The 22,573-nt window shown below is 39.7% G+C and overlaps 1 protein-coding gene across 9 annotated transcripts in view; it reads right to left on the minus strand.

The window, feature by feature from the left end:
• ENOX1 (ecto-NOX disulfide-thiol exchanger 1) overlaps positions 1 to 22,573 on the minus strand; it is a 363,111-nt gene that overhangs the window by 263,162 nt on the left and 77,376 nt on the right. For 3 of the 9 annotated variants that reach the window (XM_090131424.1, XM_090131428.1, XM_090131441.1), the window contains exon 3: positions 7,595 to 7,681. The exons of the other annotated variants lie outside the window; for them this stretch is intronic. The gene's annotated coding sequence lies outside the window, so the exon portion shown is untranslated. The remainder of the gene's footprint in view (positions 1 to 7,594; positions 7,682 to 22,573) is intronic. 9 annotated transcript variants of the gene reach the window in all.

A 22,573-nucleotide genomic window follows, 5' to 3' on the forward strand; every position in this document is an offset into this window, starting at 1 on the left:
GAAAAAAAAAAGGCACTGCGTTATCAGAACTTAATGAGTCAGTATAAGCTCACTCCTTTTTTTATTTTTTTGCTTTAACTTTATCCTCTCTTGCAAAAGGCTTATTCTGATTTCTTTTGATACTGGTTTCTTAAAGAGCTTTACTGATGATAAAGTCCTGCCACTGACCCAGCAAAATTAATGCAATGATGGTATCAGCACAATACCTGTAAGCAGAGGAAAGTGGTCTTTCAGATAGAACTACTTTTTCTCAAACCAAAGTCTGTTGCTATGTTTATGTATATTCAAAATAATCTGATGGGACTGGGGCCACAAAGTGGATTCTGTGGTCAGAGGAGGTTAACTACAAATAATGTTGAAAACTCATGTCCTAAACTATTTAAAGTATAGAAGAGCAAAGCCAGGATTTGAAAGCGCATTCTTTCTTTGGATTAGAGGCAGGAGGGATGAGCAGTGCTTGTGAGGGCTCCCAGAGGCTATTTCTCACTAAATAAACTGCTGGGATCAAGATTTGCTGAAGCTTCTTGATGGCCTTCACTTCTGCTCTCAGTTGTGTGTTGGGTAATTAGGCCTGGAGGGGACACCTGCATGTCTTGCTATGCCAGCATTCACCTCCGATAGGTTCTGCATGAGATGAGAAGAGGCTTTCTGGCTATCCATCAGCAAGACTGAGCGAGGACACCTGAGGGATTCTGCAACTTCACACTATCGCAGTAATGAGTGGGGAAATGGCCCTGGTGGAAGGAAGGGTCATTATTTTTCAGAACAGTTTCCCTGCCCACATAACCTAGCCTGCACACTTCAATTTTAACAAGCTGTTCTGTAGGCAGAAATCAGTCTGACAAGGACTTTGAGAAACAAAAGTATAATTAGGATCCTAAAACATCTCCACTTACATGTTGGCTGTGCCTTTGCATTGTTACCACTGATCTGGAGCCAGCAACTAGCGGCAAAAAAGCTTGAATAAAAATATATTTTTTTAAAAAAAGCAATCCTTCCCCCACACCACAAAATCCAGTGTACGCATAGAATCATAGAATCACCGAATCAGTAAGGTTGGAACAGACCTCTAAGATCACATTGTTCAACCATCTACCTACCACCAATATTGCCCATTAACTATATCTTAACTACACTTATGTCTGTTGGTGCCACATCTGTGCATTTCTTTAACACCTCCAGGGCCAGAGACCTCCCTGGGCTGCCTGTTCCAGTGTCTGAACACTCTTTTGGAGAATTTTTTCCTAATACACAACCTGAATCTCCCCTGGCACAACTTGAGGCCTTTCCCTCTTGTCCTATCAAATTTCAGGGTGTATCTTCCAAGGAAGAATTTTAAAGGTATCTTTTCACATCTCCACAGCTTTGCATGTCCAAAGATGCTGCAAAAACCAGCCTGTGTGCACTGAGCACCAAATAGCAGCAAGAATTCTTGACTGGAATTAATCCTTGAAGCACTTGTCCTTGCTCATATAGTAGCATTGCAAATTGTTTGCACTCCAGAAACTACAGTCACGCAAATTAAGGTCACATTTTGAACAAAGCAGATTATTCCTGTGCCTGCAACTGACTTGTATGTGTATTTGTAATGGGCCCATCAGTAAGACATTTGTGCCATGAGATAAAAATGAATATAATGATGGAATAATAGCAAAATTACATGCACAGACAGGCCTTCCATGGACTGAAGACTATGCAAGTGCAAAGAGAGGTCACCACTGGAGAACATGGAGACAAAGTCTCCTGTAGCCTTGTTGTAAGAACCATATTTTCAAGGAATAGGAGCCATTTTTTGCAGCTGAACTGCTGTGGTTGCAAGATCACAAAAGCAAGACGTTTGTGAGAGAATAAATGTTTCAAAAGGCATTTCCAAAAACAGTCTGAACGCACTGCAGCCTATGGTTTGTTTTGCACCCCACAAATGCAAGCTAACAGAGAAGTGAGGCACTTCTCTGATCTACAAATCCTATTTTTGTACATTTGCAAAAATAAATATCCAGATTTCTGCAAAAATCATTTCAGATAAAGGTTTGAAATTCCTCCTGTTTAGTTAAAAATATAGGTGAATATCCAACATTAATATAAGTAGGAAGAAAATCTGTTTTGTTTTGTTTTCCTGGAATCTGCCACCTTTACAATCAGCTTGTTAATAATACGAGCTTCCATCTGTCAGCAGCTCCACAGCATATATATGCAGTGCTTTAAATATAGAAGAGGATATAAAGTCCCTCAGAGAACCCACGCTGCTCTGTTAAGGGCATATTTTGATGATGTTTCCACAAGTTTCCAGTCGTGGCTGTGTCAGCAAGCTCTGGCACAAAAGACCAGACAGATGCACGTTGACTAGACAGAATGTGAAGAGGAGTCAGGTTAAGGACAGCACTGGGGCCAGAACTATTGCTTCTGCACTGGAAATAAGGCTGTAATTTCTAAAGCATCTGCAGGACAATGTCCCTCAGGAAGAGAAACAGAACAATAAAAAATAATAGTAATTAAAAAAAAAAACCAACAACAACAAAAAAACCAAACCACAGTCTTTAAACCTATTTTTCTAATAGAATCATTAAGGTTGGAAAAGACCAATACGATCTTGTCCACACATTGACCCATTACCACCATGCCCACTAACCATTTCTCATTGTCAGAAGAATTATACGTAAGACGGGGGAGAGGAAAAGGCTTCCAAATTCTCACAGCAATTTTGAGGACACTATCACAGAATCTGTGCTTTAATGGCCAGATACCAATTGCTCATATGCCTGTAAATTGGATTGTACAGTTCTTTTGCACCCACTTTCATGTTCAAGGATATATGGCTAGACACTTGAAGATTTGAAGCAGTTAATTTACTCGTTGCATAAATTTTATCCAGGTAATCAGAAATATTCTATTCCAAATAGAATCCAAGAACCTGCAATAGTTGATACATATTTGTGGGAGATTTTGTAAAACTTTTATGACAAAAAGTTCTTTAAAAATTTACAATTTTTAATTTTTTTCCCCCACTGAACAGCTCAGTGAAGTGTGTCCCAGACAGAGGCCCATAAGGGGCCAAAACACTGGTTATTTGTTCTCTTTTGCTCTTAACAAATGAAGCAAAATACAGCTAATGCATTATGCATGTCTTCAAGCATATTTTTATTTGGGCTGTTTTGGTTTGCTGTGCCTTGGGAACTTTCATTTTGTTTTGCTGTGCCTTGGGAACTCTGATTTTATTTTTTCTGGTTAATAATAAAATTGAAATATTAGGGCAGAACATCAACCAATCTACAGGGCATGAGATTTTTCTAAGTTTCAATGAAACAGTCTCTCAGTCTCTTTTCCACTCTGTTATCTTATCAGCCACCAAACTGCTCTCAACAAGTTGACCTGTCAGAAAAGCAAAGCAGGCCAGTTGCTATTAGTCATTTCATTTCCTATAACGACGATCTGTTGTTTCACCAGTGAATAAGATATACTGTTCCAGCAACATGCTATAGCATCCTACAGTTAAATTAAAGAAGCAAAAGACAGTTGTCTGCCACAAGGAATTTAGTCCTGTTTCAGAAGTGAAATAGTGAGGGAGAGTGGCAAAGTGAAAGGGAGAAGGAAAGGGAAGGAAGGAGGACAAGGCTGATGAGACTGGATATACATTGACTACATTCACATACCAGTGCTAGTTTTGTATTTTATTGTTGGTGGTTGTTTGTTTTTTGGCTGTTAGCAGGAATTTGTGTTCCCCTGGCAGAATTATGAGAAAGGTAAGGAGTAAGTATAGTTGAAGGAAAGTTAAACCAAAGAGATGGGCTATAAGGCAGCAGGTGATGGATTCTGATGCTTCTGAAGGGCTACCAAGTGTCTCCCAGTTAAACCATCGAGTCATAGCAGCTCCTGTTTTCTCCTCTCTGCACTCTTCTCAGTTGCACTCGGTCATACAGTCATCCTCTTACTGTGAGGCATCCCTCATATACAGCTCACGTATCAGGGAATCACGCTCTGGTATGCTTGAACTGAGCAGGAACTTTCCTGGCTCGCTGCCTGGGAATGAGCTGAGAAAGGCTGGGAAGATGGAAAGGAGAGCCTGAATAGGAATTCCCACTGGCAACCTGGTATTCCTTCTCTGATGAAGCTTCCCATGGTACGTCATATAGTTCCTGACAGGTCCGTAACCAATTCAAGAGGCTATTACAAACTATAGACTGAAACCCAAGCCTCTGAACTGCCTTTTTTGTGATGTTACTTGCTCTTAGGGATGATAATTCCCAGCGCATGGTTTGCAGATGCAACCAGCTGAGATCATGCTCGTCTGAAAGACAGCTGGCAGATCTGCTCTGGTTAACTCCAGACTTCCTACTAGGCTGCAGATCTTCCAGTGGGCATTTCAAGTGTCCATCAGACACAGAGCAAAAACAAGCTGAAAAAAAAATGAAGACTAAAATTCTGAGGCCTGAGATAGGCCCTGAATCAAAGTTGACCTGTAGATGAACCTCACAAACTCACAGTATTTCTAATATGTGCAGTATTAGCCACACAAGTAAGATGCCGTTTATCCATATTTTGCCATGTCAGTATGTGTATTCTGGTGTTTAAATACAGAAGCTCTGTTATAATGCTTATTGTCCAGTAATAATGGTCAAATGGTATCTTTCTTGATCACAAAAGAACTGATGATGGTAAGGTATTAGGGCAATTGGTGATGTACCTTTCTTAATCAGCATCACTAACCTCAGGTAGTGATGATTAGATGCATTATCTTGCTTAATTTCTTTAATGTTAAGCTTATTTTTTGACTATTGGAACTGCTTTATTTTTCGTATTATTTTGAAATAGACAGTAAAATAAGCTTATCCCTTTTGTTGTCCTTCCTGTAAACCCCACCACCTGGCAAAACAGAGGCCAAGACAAAAAAAAATGCACCTCTGGGGGGGGCTCTGAGAAGAGTGTCTTTTCACAGCTTTAGTCCTAAACATTGCCAGTGACTTGTGCTTTTTAAGACTAAAAGCAATAGCCGTGTAAGCAACAGCTTTGAAGCTGGTGTCAGTTCAGAGACATCACCTGGCTGTCCTATAACAGGTGCTGCCCAAACTCAGAACCAGGACTTGGCTGGAAACCTGGGGCAGCATCAGCCTTTCAAACTGCTGCATCACTGCTACAACAAAGCATGGGACAAAGCTAGTTATAGCTGGGCTTCCAGGAGCTGATTTTGTCCTCTGTTATGCATCTATACTAGGCTGACTGCTGTTGCAGAGAAAAAATCTGTCTTGAAACAAACACAGAGCCAGAAACCCAACTTATTTAAGAAACAAAAATGGTATAGACAGCATTAGATTACTCACATGGTCAAAAACCTGAGCACATGTTTAGATAAGATAGTTTCTCACCTACCTCAGCCTCCCCGTAACTCAAATTAAGCTCAGGCAAACAGCCAGCCTTTCTCATTCCTTTCCTGTTGAACCTATACTGGCATGTGGATGGATTCCCTCTCCCCTTTGGCCTATCTGGGATTCATTCTAGTTCATCCTCCTATAGAGGATTTTGGAAGTCCAGCTGCACCAGCCTTTCCCTGGCTTGACAGACGGCCTCAGCACCGTCCCTCCTAACTCCAACCAGGCTGCCCTGGTCACAAGGTGCCGTGCACCACTGGCTTAACCTGTGCCCTCAAAGTTCCTTAGTGGCATCAGTGTACCACTGCGAGTGATATCATTAACTCTGTCTCTTAATGAATTTAATGAGTCTGCAAATGGCATCCCGCCATAGTGACATGTTGGAAAATAAATGACTCGCTACTTTCCTTGACTCTGCTGCTTGGGATGGACAAGTCCAAAGGTGAGCCCTCTCTTTTTGGCTTTGCCACTCTTCCAGTTCTTTTCTTTAGTGGATCAAAACTTAATTTGAACTTTCCAGGATATTCAACTGGGGGAAAAGAAAACTCTATTAAAATATGACATTTCACAAAACACTACCATGGATTACACCTTAATCAATTTTAACTTCATAACCTTGGTGCTTCACTGTTCCCCTTTACAAGGAATTAAGTCAGCCATCACATGCTAATTCTCATAAAGCAAATGTAATATCCCTTTCCTACCACTTTTGTTGTAGTTGTTGTTTGTTTTTCTTTCTGGTGTCCATATATCAGAACAGAGATTCTTTAAATGGTATTCAGAAAAGCTTACAATTATTTCTGTTTGCTTTCCTTTATCACTGTGCTAAGGTTTCACTCCACTGATACAGAGGTACTGTTTTTCCAGCTGAAAGCCAGACCAAGACACAGCAATAGAAGCAGCGGCCAGATCCCACTGGACAGCCAGAGACTTTCAAAGCTGTTGTGAGCATGAACTCATTTAAAAATTCATTTAAGAACCATTAAAATTAATTACAAAAAAGAGTAAGAAAGCTTACCTTACTAACAGCTTTACGGTCTGTACTGTATCTCATCTCTCAGCCTGGATCCCAGATGGTCAGAGAACTAAATTGGTATTTGAGTTTTAATTATTCTTGTTATTATATTGAAGATATGTCTGGAGACATATTATGAAGCTTCTTATGAATGGCCAGGAAGCAGGCACACATAAAGACCATCCAAAAGGCCTCGTCACACCTTGTGTTCTGGGTCAGGTGGTTGAACTTCCCCATGCAGATCTGCTGCGATTAGGAGAGCTACAGGCAAACCACGTGGCCGAAAGTTCCTTAATGGCATCCGTGTACCACTGCAAGTGATAAATTTGCTCTGTCTCTTAATGAATCTAATGTATTGGGGACTGGCACCCTGCCATACTGGCATTGCTTGAGGTTGGAGAAGAAATGGGTCAATTTCCTTGACCCTGCTGCAATACTTGGGCTGGATAAGTCCAAGCGGCCAAAAAACCCGTGCCCAGCCAACATCCATACATCATGCTCCCTATCAGAGCTGTGTCTGGGAATTTTGCTTGCAATGCTTTCCAGATACTCATAGAGGCTCTCAAACTGGCCAACAGTGCCTCACATGAAGCTGATTATTGTGCTAATTAGATGTGCTGGCCTGATTCTTAGTGCTATTCCACTTCACTCAAATAGAGTGAGCTAAGTGTGGAAAGAGCATCCTGCAGACAGCACATGGGCTGAAAGACTCCGTCCTGGCACTCCTCTGCTCCCCAGTGCTCACCCCACACTCACCATAACAGCGTTACTGAAAGCTTAATGCATCAGGTGGGGGGTCCCAACCAGCTGCAGGATGCAGAAGGGCCGGCAGCATCAGCCACCCCAAGGACAGGAAAACAGCTCAGGCTGTCAGACCAGGCAAGGAAAGCAAAGTGTCAGACAGACACCCACATCAAAATCTTGTTTGGCTGGTGTTATCAGAGATAGATATTTCAGTTGCCTTTGCCATATTATTAATTCATGCCCTCTCCATGCATCATTGACTGACTTAGAGTTGCACAGAACCCAAACATATATTAAAAATACTACCACTGCATAAACAGCTCATTAAAATGGATTTAAAATGGGGCCTATAAAATGAAAATAAACAAATCTAAACCAAGGGTAGAATGCCCTTAAAATTAGAGATATATGCTTGGCTGGAGAAAACAAACGAGAGACAGTTTTCCCATTTCAGCCATGCAGATGTACTCACCCAACTGTGTGTCCTGCTACAACTGAAAGGCAGATCCAGTGTGATTCCTTTGTAGGCAAATAACAATCTCCTTAGCTCCAGAGACAACTGAAAATAAATGGAAGTTGAATATTTGATAGTTTGGCTAGATTATTCCAAACAGACTATTTTCTCTAATTCCACTAAATAGGTCCCTTTAAGGATATGCTTACACCCTCAGCAGTAGTGCTGCGCTTCATCTGTTTATTATCTAAGCTGCAAAGTGTGAGACACAGATGGCTCTGCTCCATGAGAAAGAAGTTTGTTGTCTTCCTGTAAGGCAGTGCCCACACTAAGAAAGACTGCCTTCCAGAAACTGATTTACCTAAGTCAGAGGGTAACATGTTACCAAAAGCCTCCAAGACGGCGTTTTAGCCTTAGAGCAACTAAAGAGACATGGGTTTTACAGCAATATTTGCCATTTTGAAGTGTTTAGGATGCCATAATAAAGCAAGGCACTGAGGTGTTCCTCTGTCCACTATGAATGCAAATGGAGGATTTGATTTTCTATAGTGTGTTAAAGACATATTTGCAACCAGACTTACAGATCACAATTAGCAGATAAGTGACCTAGCCAAAATGAAGATAGACGTTTAATGCAGCAAGTTCAGTATCACATTTAATGGTTTGGAAATCTTCCCTTCTATCTGGCAGCCAGGGTCAGCATCTGCCTATTCATCTTTTTCAAACAATAAACACATCAGTTGAAGGCATAATATTGTATTATTATGGGACTCACTACTGAAAGGTATGTGGCAACAATAAAAATGCAGAGTATTTACTGCTTAATATGCCTGAGATCCAGCACTTTCCAGCTTAATGCATTATTACTGGGAACATTAGTTTCAATATCTAATTTCCAAGGGATGTGAAATGTTCAAACCCAAGTGGAAGAGAAAATGAACTAGCCCAAACCATCACATTTCGAACAGCATTTTTAAATAACAGTTTTTCCATTCTAATGTATCTAATGCACTGTATCTACAGTTCTGAAACAAACTCCCTCATTTTGCCTTCTATTTTTTTTTATTCATTATCCCCTTTTGGAAAGGATGCATCACAAAAATCTCTTCTGTAGTGTTTTAGGAAGCGAGCAATTTTCTGTTATTTTAATAACGCCACAAAGAGCACTAAATTTCTCAGCATCTATGATACAAGGATTTACCAGTTATTTCCTCCCAATGTTTTTTGAAACCTCCTTTTCCATTGGGACCCTTGGTAAACCACAGCACTTCCCACTGTAGGCTGAGACATCAAGCATAACAAAAGAGAAGGAGCAGTTATTCCCCAGCTCTACAGCTCCAGCATGATTCATGGGGGGAAATTTACTCCTGCTTCTAACCAGATGTCATGGCAGAAGAAGTGGACACACCCTCAGCAGATGGGCCCTCAACTGTCTTGATGTTGACAAAACGCGTTTCCATTAAATTTTATGTCCAGAATGACCCACTTCCACTTCTCACACAATTGATGCCATGTCCCAGCAAAGGCTGTTCATCTTTTCCCTGAGCTGTTGTAAGCTTTACAGAATTGGAAAAAGCCTGCTAGGCCAGAGGGACCTTTGTAATTACATAACAGCTCAGCACTCTTCCCAGAAGAAATTCTTCCAACATTGCTACTATAAAAAGGGGGGGCTTCACACTTTTATTCTACTTTTGACCTAAACTATCCACAGCAAATAACAGAAGGAGTAATTTTTATACTCAGCACTGTCATTAGGAAATACACTGCGTAACAAGCAAAATATATCAAGATTTTTTTCAGGAAATATCCTTCAGCCCATGTGTGTGAATGACCCGTGTTTGCTGCTGGTAACAGCTTATCCTGACATTCTTGAAAAGCTGGAGATTTGTGCTACTCTTACTAACTGAGCACTTGCTGAAGAAAAAAACTACATATGTTGTATGAGTTAGAAAACAACTTTGAAATAAACCAATCCACCTTTAGCTTTAATGCATACCAAATGACATGCTTGCTAGCATGATTAATCATAGAATCATCACAGAATCAAAGAATCATAGAATGGCCTGGGTTGAAAAGACCACGATGATCATCTAATTTCAGCCCCCTTGCTGTGTGCAGGGTTGCCAACCAGTACACCAGCCTGCCCAGAGCCACATCCGGCCTGGTAATAGAATCACAGAATCACCAAGGTTGGAAAAGACCTACAAGATCATCCAGTACAACCATGCACCTACTACCAATATTTCCCACTAAGACATGACTCTCAGTAGAACATCTAAATCTTTCTTGAACACCTCCAGGGACAGTGACTTCACCACCTCCCTGGGAACCTCTGTTTCTCTGACCTGCTACTGTAATTGGATTAAAATATCTAACTGTTATTATTTCTGAAGGGAAATACAGCTTGGAATTTGGAACATCGTGAGGGCTTCCATCCTTCCTTTGGCCAACATATAGCTCTGCTGCACAGCCAGAAGAACACTCATCTTTCATGACAAAGCCACTTCCACATTATAGTCTTCTATAGTAATCTCACATGATGTCAGAAGTGCTGCTTTACATCTTGGGAATAATTTGTCTGGATAAATAGAATCCATAAAGCAATATGAAGAAACATTTTACCAAGGACAAATGTCGTCTTGTGGATTTTTTTTACACTAGTAATAATTACTTCCGTGCTCTTTTTTTTTTTTTTTTTTACATGGCCCCAAAAGAGGATTTTTAAATGATGTTATTAAATTGATGAATTTGTGCTCATATGAAGGGAGTCAGAAGCCACTGTTTCACATCTGCTGTTTTTATTCTGTGGTTTCCAGGCCCAGGGTTTCCAGTCAGCTGAGAAGCACTCAGCCCCTCCTACTTTCTTTTCCCTTCCTCCCTACCAAAAATAGGAAAAGAGCCAACCCACAGATATCCAAGTTAAAATATACTCAACCTGTACTATTTTGGAAATACTCAACATTTTGATATCTCTTTAAAATTTTCAGAATGTTGTGCCTTTTATTTTTTCTTTTTTTTTTTTTTCCAGTAAGCCCCTAGAAGACAAAACACTCAAACACAGTTCATTTTCAAACCCTTTATAGTTAGTGGTAAATATTTAAACTCTCTTTTGTCAGGTTCTCTGGCAACATGAACTGCCTAGAGCTTCTTCTCACGGGGTCCATGTCCTCAAAACTGTACTCACCCACAACAGGGTGAAAATAGCAGGTGAATATGCCAAGACAAGTATTACTTATGGTACTAACTAGCATTCTTCAACATGTTGCTTAATCCAACACAGCAACACAGACCATACACAGTAGTGCCTTCTTGATGAAACTATGGCATCTCGAAGTCATAACAACTTTTATAGCATGTCCTTGAAATGTCCTGTTCCTTTCATCACTGCTGAGAAAATATCACAATCCCTTTATTTTTCTACCCATAATGATAGGGCAAGCAGTGCTGAGAAAAAAAAAAAAATGCAATCACAATAACAGAGGAAGAAAACATGATTCATGGGCACAGAAAGTAAATCACTAGGAAAGTCTGTCTTGTCCTCCTTTTTATTTTACTCATAGGTCAAGTGATCTTAATGAAGCTTCCTCCACATGTGCTTTATTGTTTGCTCTTATATAGAGCAGTTATTTCAAACTCCTTATTTCTTTTTAAAAGCCGTACTAAAAGAAAGTCCTGTATGGGTTAACTGGGTCCTTGCTGAAAACCTGCTACATTTACAAGTATCTGTACTCTACTCTATGATTTACCTGCCATCACCACGTAAAGTTGCTGATGGAAATCAGTGAATGATGATGATTCCCTACCAAGTAATCTTCTTCAGGCAAGGAAATGACCTGGTACCCAAGAGCCTAACTTCCCTCTAACTTCCTGCATACAAATGGAGGTCGATAGCTCCCCTCAATGTTATCTGTTTACTAAAACAAAGGAGACAAATTACCCTATTACGATTCCATACGCTAATTTGAAGCTGGATTAAAGCCAGGTCAAGAATCAAGCGAGCCTTGCTTGCTATTCATTTAGTCAGGGACCCTTATCTAGTTGGAGAAGCAATGGAGAAAAAGCCTGTAGGCGAGAGAGAGGAAAGGGGGTTAAGAAGGAGGGAACAAAGTTATGTCTGCAGCCTGGAGATGTGGCTCCTACCTTAACCCAGCTTTCCTGCCTGGCAACCATTCCAAAAACAACTATCAGTGTACAGAATACATTCCCAGGGTCCCTGACCAGCCAGGTGCATCCCTGACCAGCCCATGCCACTACTACCTTTATTCTGCCCATTTTCTCCATCCGTTGGCAAACTTGTTCACCTGCTCTGTAATTCTCTACACTTTGCTCCTCTACCTATTCTTTCCGTTTTTCTTCTTTCAAGGGACCCTTTGCCATTCCTTTCCCTTCTGCTGATCTTCACACTCAGCATGATGATGATGAAAATGAAACAACAGCTATGTCTGAACATCATTTGCCAAACCATTCCCTCCTTCACTCTGTCTACAAAGCTAGAGCCCAACCCCCCCCCACTCTGGCCTAAAATGCTTGTTCTTCTCCCTTTTGATAAAAAATTCTTCCAGAATGGTGTCTCAAATTCCTGAGACACCAATCTTGACTGGGGAACCAGCTTATAGCCACATACAAACAAAAAAGGCCAGCAAAGAAATGTGGAGTACTTAAATACAAATGACTAATGATGATCCATCAGCAATCTTTTTTCAGATCACAGTACAGAGATAACAAGATAAGAAAAAGAAGTCAGTACACAAATCTGACCAAGATGCAAATTTAGGTCAAGTCATATCCTGAAATAAACACACAGATTTCCACTGAGTCACAGCATCTGGATGAAAATCTAATTCATGTTTTAACTTTGTTTAATATTCTGAACACAGGAAATCTAATGATGACCAACAAGTAGTTTTTCACCTGATGTTCAAAGCAGATGAATGGTGAGCATTCTCTACTGAAATCTGCCTTTTACATCTTCTCTAGTGATGCTGAACCTCCCGGGCTCATGCAAGGTGCATAACAGAAAATTTACACTAACCCAAAAGATCTACAAAGTGAATGGACTCAATAAAACCCCAAACATCTGAAGCTGAATTGCTTAAGTTTATTGACTGTATGTAGACCCATGGTGGTGAAATTCCTATAGATGTTATAGTACTCAGTGATATTTTTTCTTTTATGTTTTTTCTTGTTTCTGGGGCACTCCATTGACTAAAGGCATGCATAGTCCATTACATGTTTACTTCATTTTTTATGAAATATACGTTCATTACGTTTTGTTTTGTTTTTAAAGGAAAGTTCAATTCTGGACTTATCTGGCTGTTTTGGAAAGTGGAATTAGAAGAATGACATGCCTTTTTACAGATGGTGCATTGAATTCTTCCATGTCTGCTCACTGCATCTCTAAGCTCCAACCACCAGGAAGAAACTCAAAACAATTTCTTCTTCTAATCCACACAATCTACTTTCTTTTCTAAAAATCTACTAAAAACAGTAATGTCACAAATCTCTTTTTCAGACCAAAAGCCTTGCAACATCTGTTTAGCACATGCAGAATACCAAAAGAACCCAGTACCAATACATGTCAGAACCTTAAAAATGGAGAGCTATGGTAGGAGCTTCTCAGAAAGTATCAGCCACATTAACAGGAGCAGACTATTGAGGCAGTTCTCTAAAATGCTGCTGAAGGACTTGTAGGCATTTAGGCACCATTTAGACATATTTATTTCTTGATAAATATACTACTTCCTACATAAACTCTGCAAATTATCCCTCAGTATTAGACAAGATCTGTTTTATTTGAACCTGCAAAAACAGATCCCTTAAGGTAAATAATTACACCTCTGCTTTTTTTGTTTTTTAATTTTATTTTCAATTCTTTTTGTAATCTTGAGATGGAATGTCTCCTATTTCCCTGGGCCTACATTTTAAATAAACAGTCAGTGACATCTCCTGCCAAGTCTCTCCAGACGATGAGGACACACCAAGTATTTCTGGACTTCCTTGGAAGTGAAAGATGTGGGTGACACACCCAGAATCACCAAGGACTTGCATCATTGCTCTGAGCACATTTTCATCTCCACTGGAAAAACTGGAGCTGTTTGTTGCTAGTTTTTATCTGTCAAGTTCCTGCTTGTAAGATTCTTGGCAAAAGGAGTTTCACTTAAGCTTTTACAGACAGGATTCTTGCTGTTTAAAACTTATTTTCAACTATATTTCATTTCACTCATTTTCTGTACTCCTTCCATCAGCACAGACCATGCTGTAACAATCAGCTACTATTCACTTTTCAAAACAAGAACGTTTCCAGCAGCATGAAGCTTTGCCCAGAGACTCAGAGGCTCAACCTCTGGCACTTATCTACTCCTCACATTACAATGGACAGAATGCAGAAGTTCTACAAAGACTTTAGCATGAATTGCATATCTAATTTTTATTCCTCCTTACTTATATTGAAGAAAATTTCCTAAGTAGAGTGGATCTAAGAAACCCTTGAAATGCTAACTGCTTTCTGCAAATGAAAGCAGGCCGATGGAATGGGTGCCATTTGCATTTAGAAGTATTGTTATAGGCAGCAATAGGTTAAGAGAGAATAGGGCCCAAATCCAACCGAAACAAAGGGTTTTGAGAGAAAAATTGCTATTTTTCCATCCTCACAAATACTCCAGTTCCAGTCTCCTTGCTGTGTAATGTCCTTCTCAAAAAGCTCCAGGATTCCTTTCAGACCCCATCCCACACTCTTCTGGAGCCGTGGGTTCTGGGTTTCATTTCAGTCCATTGGCACTCTCTTCCTTACATGTATCATTAAAGAACCTGTGTGGGAGAACCTCTGTTTAAATCCATCTGCGTTCAACAATGGCAATAAAAAATGATTGCATGCTTAAGCTTATAGAAAGCCAAGCACAAGACCTGGGCCAGTATTTTTTTAATCAAATAATTGCTACTCAGGCAAGACTTTCTGTGTAAAAATTATTTCTTTTAAAAAGCCAAAAACATATTTGAATGAAATCAAACACTCAAATGACTTTATTTAATGCCCATCATAATATTATATTATAAATATGTTGGAATATTTCTTTAGCTTTGTATATATTTTCTTTTCTAATCACACCACTAGAAAAATAATACCACACTCTGGGATAAAAGAAAAACACTGCTATTGGAAAGAAGCTTCTTCTTTAGCTTGCCAAGCAGCTACCAGCCTTCCAAGTAGCAGAAACAGCATACAGTAGGGTTGCTATACAACCTAATCAGTGGAACTTGGAGAATTGCTTTGCCATTTCCAAACGTATAATGACTGTTCTGAAATGGCCAGGTTTTGCATGAGGAGGATTGGAAGGGAAGCAGGTGGCTACTAACAGCAGCAAACACTGAGCTGCTGATAGAGAGGGAGCATGAGGAGGACAAGAGCATGATGCCAGAGTATTTCACTTCTTTATGGCCATCTTAGAAATGGACTGGCACAGGGAAAAGACAGCTCTGTTGAGATGCATCATCTGCCCACTGCAACTCTATTCTCCAAAGGTTTTTACCTTTCCAAAATGCTGTAGTAACTATCTGGCCAGATTGATTTCTTGTTTTCCCCTGATGATTTCATTGTAATAAAATTTCACACAGAGAAGTGCTACAAGTGATGGGTCACAGAAGACATCTGTAAGAACTCATTGTTAAAATTCAGGCAGTATAAAGGAGAGAAGAAAAGGAGAGGAAAAGAGTTTAAAAATAAAAGAAAATTGAGGTTATTTACTTGTTTCTTATAGGCTTGGATTATGTTAAGGACATAATGAAATCTATCATAGCATCTAGACATGGCAATGTCTATACTTCATCAAAATATTTGTAAACAGCAGCCTCTTTTATCTATAGAATGGATCAAATTCTACTCACCATGAGATAATTTCAGAAAGATTTTCCAGAAAGAGGATGCTCTCAGACTCCATAAAATACAGCCTGCCTGCTCTGCTCACAGTTCAAATTACCAATCTAAACACAAACTATCAATAAAATCAAGTATTTTTTTTTTCTTCAGGAAAAAAAAAAAAAAAAAGAGTTGCAGCAGTTAGGCTCTAGGCTCTATTAGCTGGAAGAATATTTCCTTGGAAAATCCCCATTTCTACCTACCCCCTATCACCACATAAGGGCTGCAGAGTTGGGAAATAATTCACACAGAAAGTCAACCACAACATCAGCCAGAGGGTTAGATGCTCACTTTACTTATCCATGAACATGCAGATGCAGTACTTTTGTTTTGTTAACTTATGCCTGCTGTCTTTTTTTCTGGGGATTGTGCCTTTTTATGCAGGCCACCAATAAATGGAAAGCAAGATTAAAGAGTACATGCCCAACAAATGCCCTTAATTTGCTTGCCTCTATTCTTAGAGTTTGGAGAAGGCGTTCATGTTAAAATGGAAAATCATATTAAGAGTGTTCCTGCTTCTACCCCTCTGCAGGCTAATGCACTCTTGAATGTATATTTCTTCAAAGACCAGAAGTATATTTGGAAGAGCTTCTTGCCGTACTATCCCTGGGACAATTTTCTCCTGCTATTTTTAATCTGAAGTGGTATTTTCAAAATCATTTTTGTCAGACAGCTTTTCCACATAGGATGGAAGGGACTCAATTCTGAAAAACATGAGTAACCATAACACTGCCTTTGTTATATAGTAAGACCTGCATATTACTCAATGTCCTTCACTTTCATTACTCTAAGCAAAGAAAGTAAATCATGAGCTTAAGTAAAATTTCTGAAAACAATCCCTTTAGGAGTGCACAGAACACAACTGGAAGCCAGAAAACATAATAGCATGGATATTATTGATAATTATAAGCAGTTTATTGAGTTAAGACTTTTACCATAACAAAGAATTATTGAGATTGGACTGCAACCATTGCCCCTTCACAGCCATGCCCACTAAACCATGTCTCTTAGGACCGCACCTGTACAGTCCTTGAACACCTCCAGGGGTGGTGAGTTGGTGACTCCACCATTTCCCCAGGCAGCTTGTTCCAATACCTCAATACTCTTTCAGAGAATAGATTTTTCCTCATATCCAACCTGAACCTCCTCTGGCACAATTTAAGGCCATCGTCTCTCATCCTGTCACTTTTACCTGGGAGAAGAGGTTGGCCCCCCCTCACCACAACCTCCCTTCAGGCAGTTGCAGAGAGCAATAAGGTCACTCCTGAGCATCCTCTTTCCAAACTGAATAATCCCAGTTCCCTCAGCCTCTCCACATAAGATTTGTGGTCCAGAACCTTCAAAGCTTTGTTGCCCGTCTCTGGACACACTCCAGGGCCTATGTTCCATATTTCAGCTCACATAACAAGGCACATTAAAAAATAATCAATCATTGTCAATGCTTCCATTTACTAAAGAAGGAAATGAGAACCACAGGCCAGTGTCTTCATCATCCAGTGGAAAGTCACAGGATGAGCTGTATGAAGCACCAGTAAAAACTACCCAAACATCTGAACTCTGTGCTTTAGTTAGCAGACCAGCAGTCACTCATAGAGAAAAACTCCTAACTCTTTGAGTGGGAGTGAAGGAAGAGGGTCTCTGTTGTAACTCACATCAGAAAGCATTACAAAATGAAGAGCAATAACAGAAATAGTGATGCAGAACTGTTCTGCAGAAATCCTGGCTTATCAGAAGAAAAAATAGCAGGCAGGGATCTCTGAACATGCTGGGGTTGGACTAATCAGATAAAATATCCCTTCCCAGATCTAACATAGCAAGATCAGGTTCCTTTCACACTCATCAGATAGAAACAGGAACATATTGATGTTAAGTGTTTGGTCAAGCACATATTTGTTCATCCTAAGGCAAAAAATCCTCCTCCTACAGCACTGTGAGATCATTCATCTCCTTCACAGTCAGATGTCTACAACCCTTCAGCAAGCAGACAAGATGGACCAGCTAAATACAGATGAAGATGCAGATCTCGAGACTCAGCTGGATATATAGCTTTTTTTTTTTTCTGAAGGCCAATGTTACCATTTTGTAAATAACTGTTCTACCAACAGATGTGTGGTAAAGATTGGAAAATGAAGGAAGAATTTCTAATTATTTTTAATTATACATTCGAATATGGTAATACCATTAACTGCTAATGTTAACTTACAGATTTTTAAACTGTTCTGTTACTCTTCTGCTTATGTACGCTCCCATCCTGCACACTGCATAAGCATCACTTATTCAGTGAGGAGAAAGCAGGAGAGTCTGACAAATGTCCATTAAAATGGAACACGCAAGCCTGAGGTACTTCATTTTAAGCACAGAGAGAAATTTGTTTTCTGATGAGAAGTAAAACGGGCCCTTGAACTTAAAAGTCAATGACAGAAAAAAAAAATAGACGCAAGATACGATTTATAGTAGCAAAAGAAAGTTATTCAGGAGTCAATAATTTTTCAAAAGGATTAACAGAGCATATGCAGCATTACCTATAATGAGATAGGAAGAGTATAGGGAGTACAATTTGCATGCTATTTAGATTCAACAGATAGTTACACTGTTGATATCTAAAGTGCTGTTGTTGTCACAGTAAAGGTGGAGGTCCTGTACATCCTCTGAAAATTAATACTGTTCAAAGAAAATGGTTTAAATTGCAATCCTTTGGGTATCTATTAGAGTTTAAACTATAAAGAAGGATGGTTCATTAGATGACTAAATTTCCTTTTTATCATAAGGTCACAGCGGTTGGCTGAAAAATGCATCAAGGCAACTTTTTGAATCCAGATCTATTTAGCTCTTGGATTCAACAAGGAATTTAATGCCAAATGGAAAACAGTAGGTAAGCGTGAAAGCTGAAGTAATCTGTCACCACTATCTTTTCAACAGATATTCATTTCTTTGTTTGAACAAATACACATTCCAGTACATGAAAACAAAAATGTTTTGAACAGCACAGCTTCTGTAAGACCTCTACATAATGAAATTTCAGGAAATATTCAACACAGAGGTTTTGGTGCACAAAGAATATTATTAATTTTCTTTCCACATGACAAATAGATAAATACCTCTATGCTAAACACAGTTTTAAGTACCATATGCTGCTCCACTTTGTATTTTTCAATGCTTCGGAAAGCATGAAGAGATGTACTTAAATTATTAATTCCTCAGCATGTGAAGTTAAAAAAGCCTAAACAATTCAGTTGAAAACCAGTTCAGCTGATACATAATAAGAATTGTTTTTCCCTAGACTGCCACTTACAAACCTGGTGTTGATTCTGAAACAACCTGATTTCCTTCCAACTCATACATCATTATCAGTAATAATGATTCCTCAGATCCTTCTGTTGCAAACTCACTACCTTGTGTTTGCACCGTCAGCAGCAGCTGTACTGACAGTTTATGCTTCCTTTTTGGTCAACTTGGTGATTAATCGATCAGAATTTAGTGTTTTAGCTATTTGGATGGTGCATATCCCCATTCTAATTGCTTTGGCTCAGCAAGATAAACAGGAATAAAGAGCTATACGGCCTTTTCTCCTCCCTCATCCATATGATAGAAAAATACAATTACAGATGACATACAAAATCCAGCTACCATGAATAATAAGAAGTGCAAAAGAAGTTGGCTGCATTCGTACTCATCACATAGAACATACAAGATTTTAAAATGTAATCAAGAGTTCTTAAAAGCTGATAAAAACAACTGGCATACAGGAAGCATTAGTATTAGAAGAAATAAATGATTATGTGGGTTTTCCCTCATTTTCTTTTCTACGTGATTAATTAAAGGGAGCCTTGTATCTATTGTATTTTGACACTAGTGTCAGATGTAACTGTTGATACACTGATAGAACAGTCTATCAAAATGGCGAGAAAACAAAAGAAGCTCTAAGTTGAACCAGAGTTTGTACAAGGGCTGCTCCAAAGTAATGCTTCCTATTTTACTGTTTCAGCCCACAATGTCAGAAGCAAATGTTGATGGGATGGTAGTAGAGGTTGCACCTTCCCACCAATATCCTGTTACATAATTGCTGTGTGACAGATGGCAGCAGAGGGGCAGTCTGACACAATGGCATCTGACATGGAAGTACATCTGAAGCAAAGATATATCATTGAATTCCTCCATGCAGAAAAAATAGCACCCACTTACAATCATCAATGCTTGCTGAACGTCTATGGGGACCAAACAGTGGATGTGACCACACTGAGGCCATGGCAGGTGCATTTCAACAGTGGCAACAAACATGAAATACAAGCCAAATTTCGATCAGCCATGCACAGCAGTCACACCACAAAATGAAGAGTATCTTGATCAGCTCATCAAAACAAACCAGCAGATTACAACCAGAGAACTGTGCATAAAGCTGAATTTCAGCTTCAGTGCATTGGTTCCACCATTGAAATATCACAGAGTTTGCACCAGGTGAGTCCCATGAATGCTCACACAGGAACAGAAAGAACACCATATGCAAGTTTGTCAGGACCTACTGAATCAATACACAGCTTCAGGCAACAGTTTCCTGGGCATCAACATCATCAGTGAAATATGATGTCACCACCACAAACCACAGTCAAAATGGAAGTCCATGCAGTGACAACATGTGAATTCCCCACTGAGAAAAAGGTTCAAGACCAGCCCTCAGCAGGTAAAGTAGCTGTCTTTTGAGATGAGAAAGGGGTGATCCTTCTGGATTTCCTGGAACCCTGAACAAATCATCAACTATGACCACTATATCACAATGCTGACTAAGCTGAAGGCTTGAACTTCCAGAGTCAGGTCAGAGAAGAATCACAGAATGACCTGGGTTGAAAAGGACCTAAAAGATCATCTGGTTTCAACTCCCCTGCTATGTGCAGGGTCACCAACCACCAGTCCAGGCTGCCCAGAGCCACATCCAGCCTGGCTTTGAATGCCTCCAGGGATGGGGCACCCACAACCTCCTGGAGCAACATGTTCCAGTGCGTCACCACCCTCTGTGTGAAAAGCTTCCTTGTGGTATCTAACCTAAACCTCCCCATCTTAGTTTAAAACCATTGCCCTTTGTCCTATCACTATCCACCCTTGTAAACAGCTGTTCCTCCTCCTGTTTATACACTCCCTTCAAGTATTGCAAGGTCAAATGAGGTTTCCCCGGAGCTTTCTCTTCTCCAAGCTAAACAAGCCCAGTTCCCTCAACCTTTCTTCATAGGAGAGGTGCTCCAGCCCTCTGATCATCTTAGTGGCCTTCCTCTGAACCTACTCCAAGAGTTCTGCATCTTTCTTGTGCTGGGGCCCTTGATGCAGTATTCCACATGGGGCATTTCCACAGTAACGCCAGGCCCTTTATCGGTTTAAAGACTGCAGAGTGCCTTGCCAATCTTGGCTGTACTGTCCTCCCACAGCAGTCTAGGAATGATGGATGAATGGATCTGTAGCACAGCAATACTCTCACTAGGAGCAAGAAGTTCTCAACATTTTTTCCCTTTCTGATTTTGAAAAGGATAACATAAAAATTAACGTTGAACTAGAAGGCAAGGATAACTGCAAGAAAGATTATGATTTCTATACTGAGGTTGCAAACCAGACAACAGTATGTTTGCAGCATAAGAAAGTTCTATAATCATTTTGTCAATTGCTTGTATCAATACAAAGAAATGTAGTCTCTAGCAAGAGAATGTATTGCAGCAAGTCCCCTTGCTGATTTAGGATGGTAGTGTTTACCTTTCCTTATAAGCCATCAGAGACACAATTGTATATTGCGTAAATACAGTGGGGACATGGATTAATTTCAAACCTATCACATAATCTGATGAGATTTCCCATGAGATCTCCTAACAGTTTGCAGCACTGTGAGCCATTATTTCCATATTTATTGGAAATAACATCTGAGCCAAGGCAAGGCACAGCATTCCCACTGAGAGCTGTCATGACACGAATGGAATTAACTCTGGTCACTGTATACATGGAGGGTCTTTTTGCTATTATTAGCATACAACTTAAATAATACCTAACTCCACGATGATACAGTACCACATCAGAGTATCGAGATGGGTCTCCTAAATGTTAACCTATGTTTCTGCTACATATACGGAACACAAATCAGATTTCATCTGCATTTCAACATCGTCTCCACTGGATGAGCTCCTGGCTCTTGCCAGAATGGCATCAGAACTGTGATATGACAGAAGTACTCAAAATATTTTAAAACACATTTCATTAAGCAGCTAGACCTAAATCACAATGAACTGCAATGTTTATTATTATAATTTAGAGGATGAACAAGAAGTTGTGGTTTTCATAAATCCACTCATACTTCTTTTGGAACTACCTATCTATTTTAAGTGTTCTCCAGTTGATGGATGTTATGAGGTGTGGACAAATCCCTTTGTGCTTCACTATCACAGCAGCCATGCTGGCATCTCTGGCTCTGTAGAAGCTGTGACTACATTACAACCATTTTAAGATTTCAAAGCCAATATCCTTCAAACTTTTTCCCAACATTTCTGGCTTACCTTTGTAAGTAAAATTTCTCCATTTTTAGTTGACCTGTTTCTCTTACCTGATTCATTCAAGGATGCTTGTAACGCTGTAATTTGTCACCATGGCAACAACTATTCGGTCACTACAGCTGATGTCACCAAATGAATCAAGTAAGAAAATCATGGAAATGATTAAAATAAAAAGAAATATACATATATTCTAAACAAATGCAGTAATAATTCGGAACAACTAGAAAAGAAATTCATTCAATTGAATGTGATTGCTTAATTTCAGTTTTTAAGACTGCATGGTTTTAGTTTCTTCTTTTTTTTTCTTTTGTGGGTTTTGTTTTGTAGCTGTTGCTTGCTTTTAACTTTTTATGCCCCTTTATGTGTGGCAGTAACTGAGTAAAATCTAGTAAAACAGGCTCTGGTATATTATTACCTAGTACTGCATCTCACAGTGAGACTGTTGCGGCTTCAAACCCACCTCTGCCAAAGTTTTCAAGGGAAGCTGAAGATGGGCTGACCTTTCCCTAAGGGCACAATGAGACCTACCTTGTCCACTTAATCAGCTACTTAATCATTCCATCC

The sequence above is a fragment of the Phasianus colchicus genome, chromosome 1, assembly GCF_987193195.1.
Source record: "Phasianus colchicus chromosome 1, bPhaCol1.hap1.1, whole genome shotgun sequence".
NCBI classification, from domain to species: domain Eukaryota; kingdom Metazoa; phylum Chordata; class Aves; order Galliformes; family Phasianidae; genus Phasianus; species Phasianus colchicus.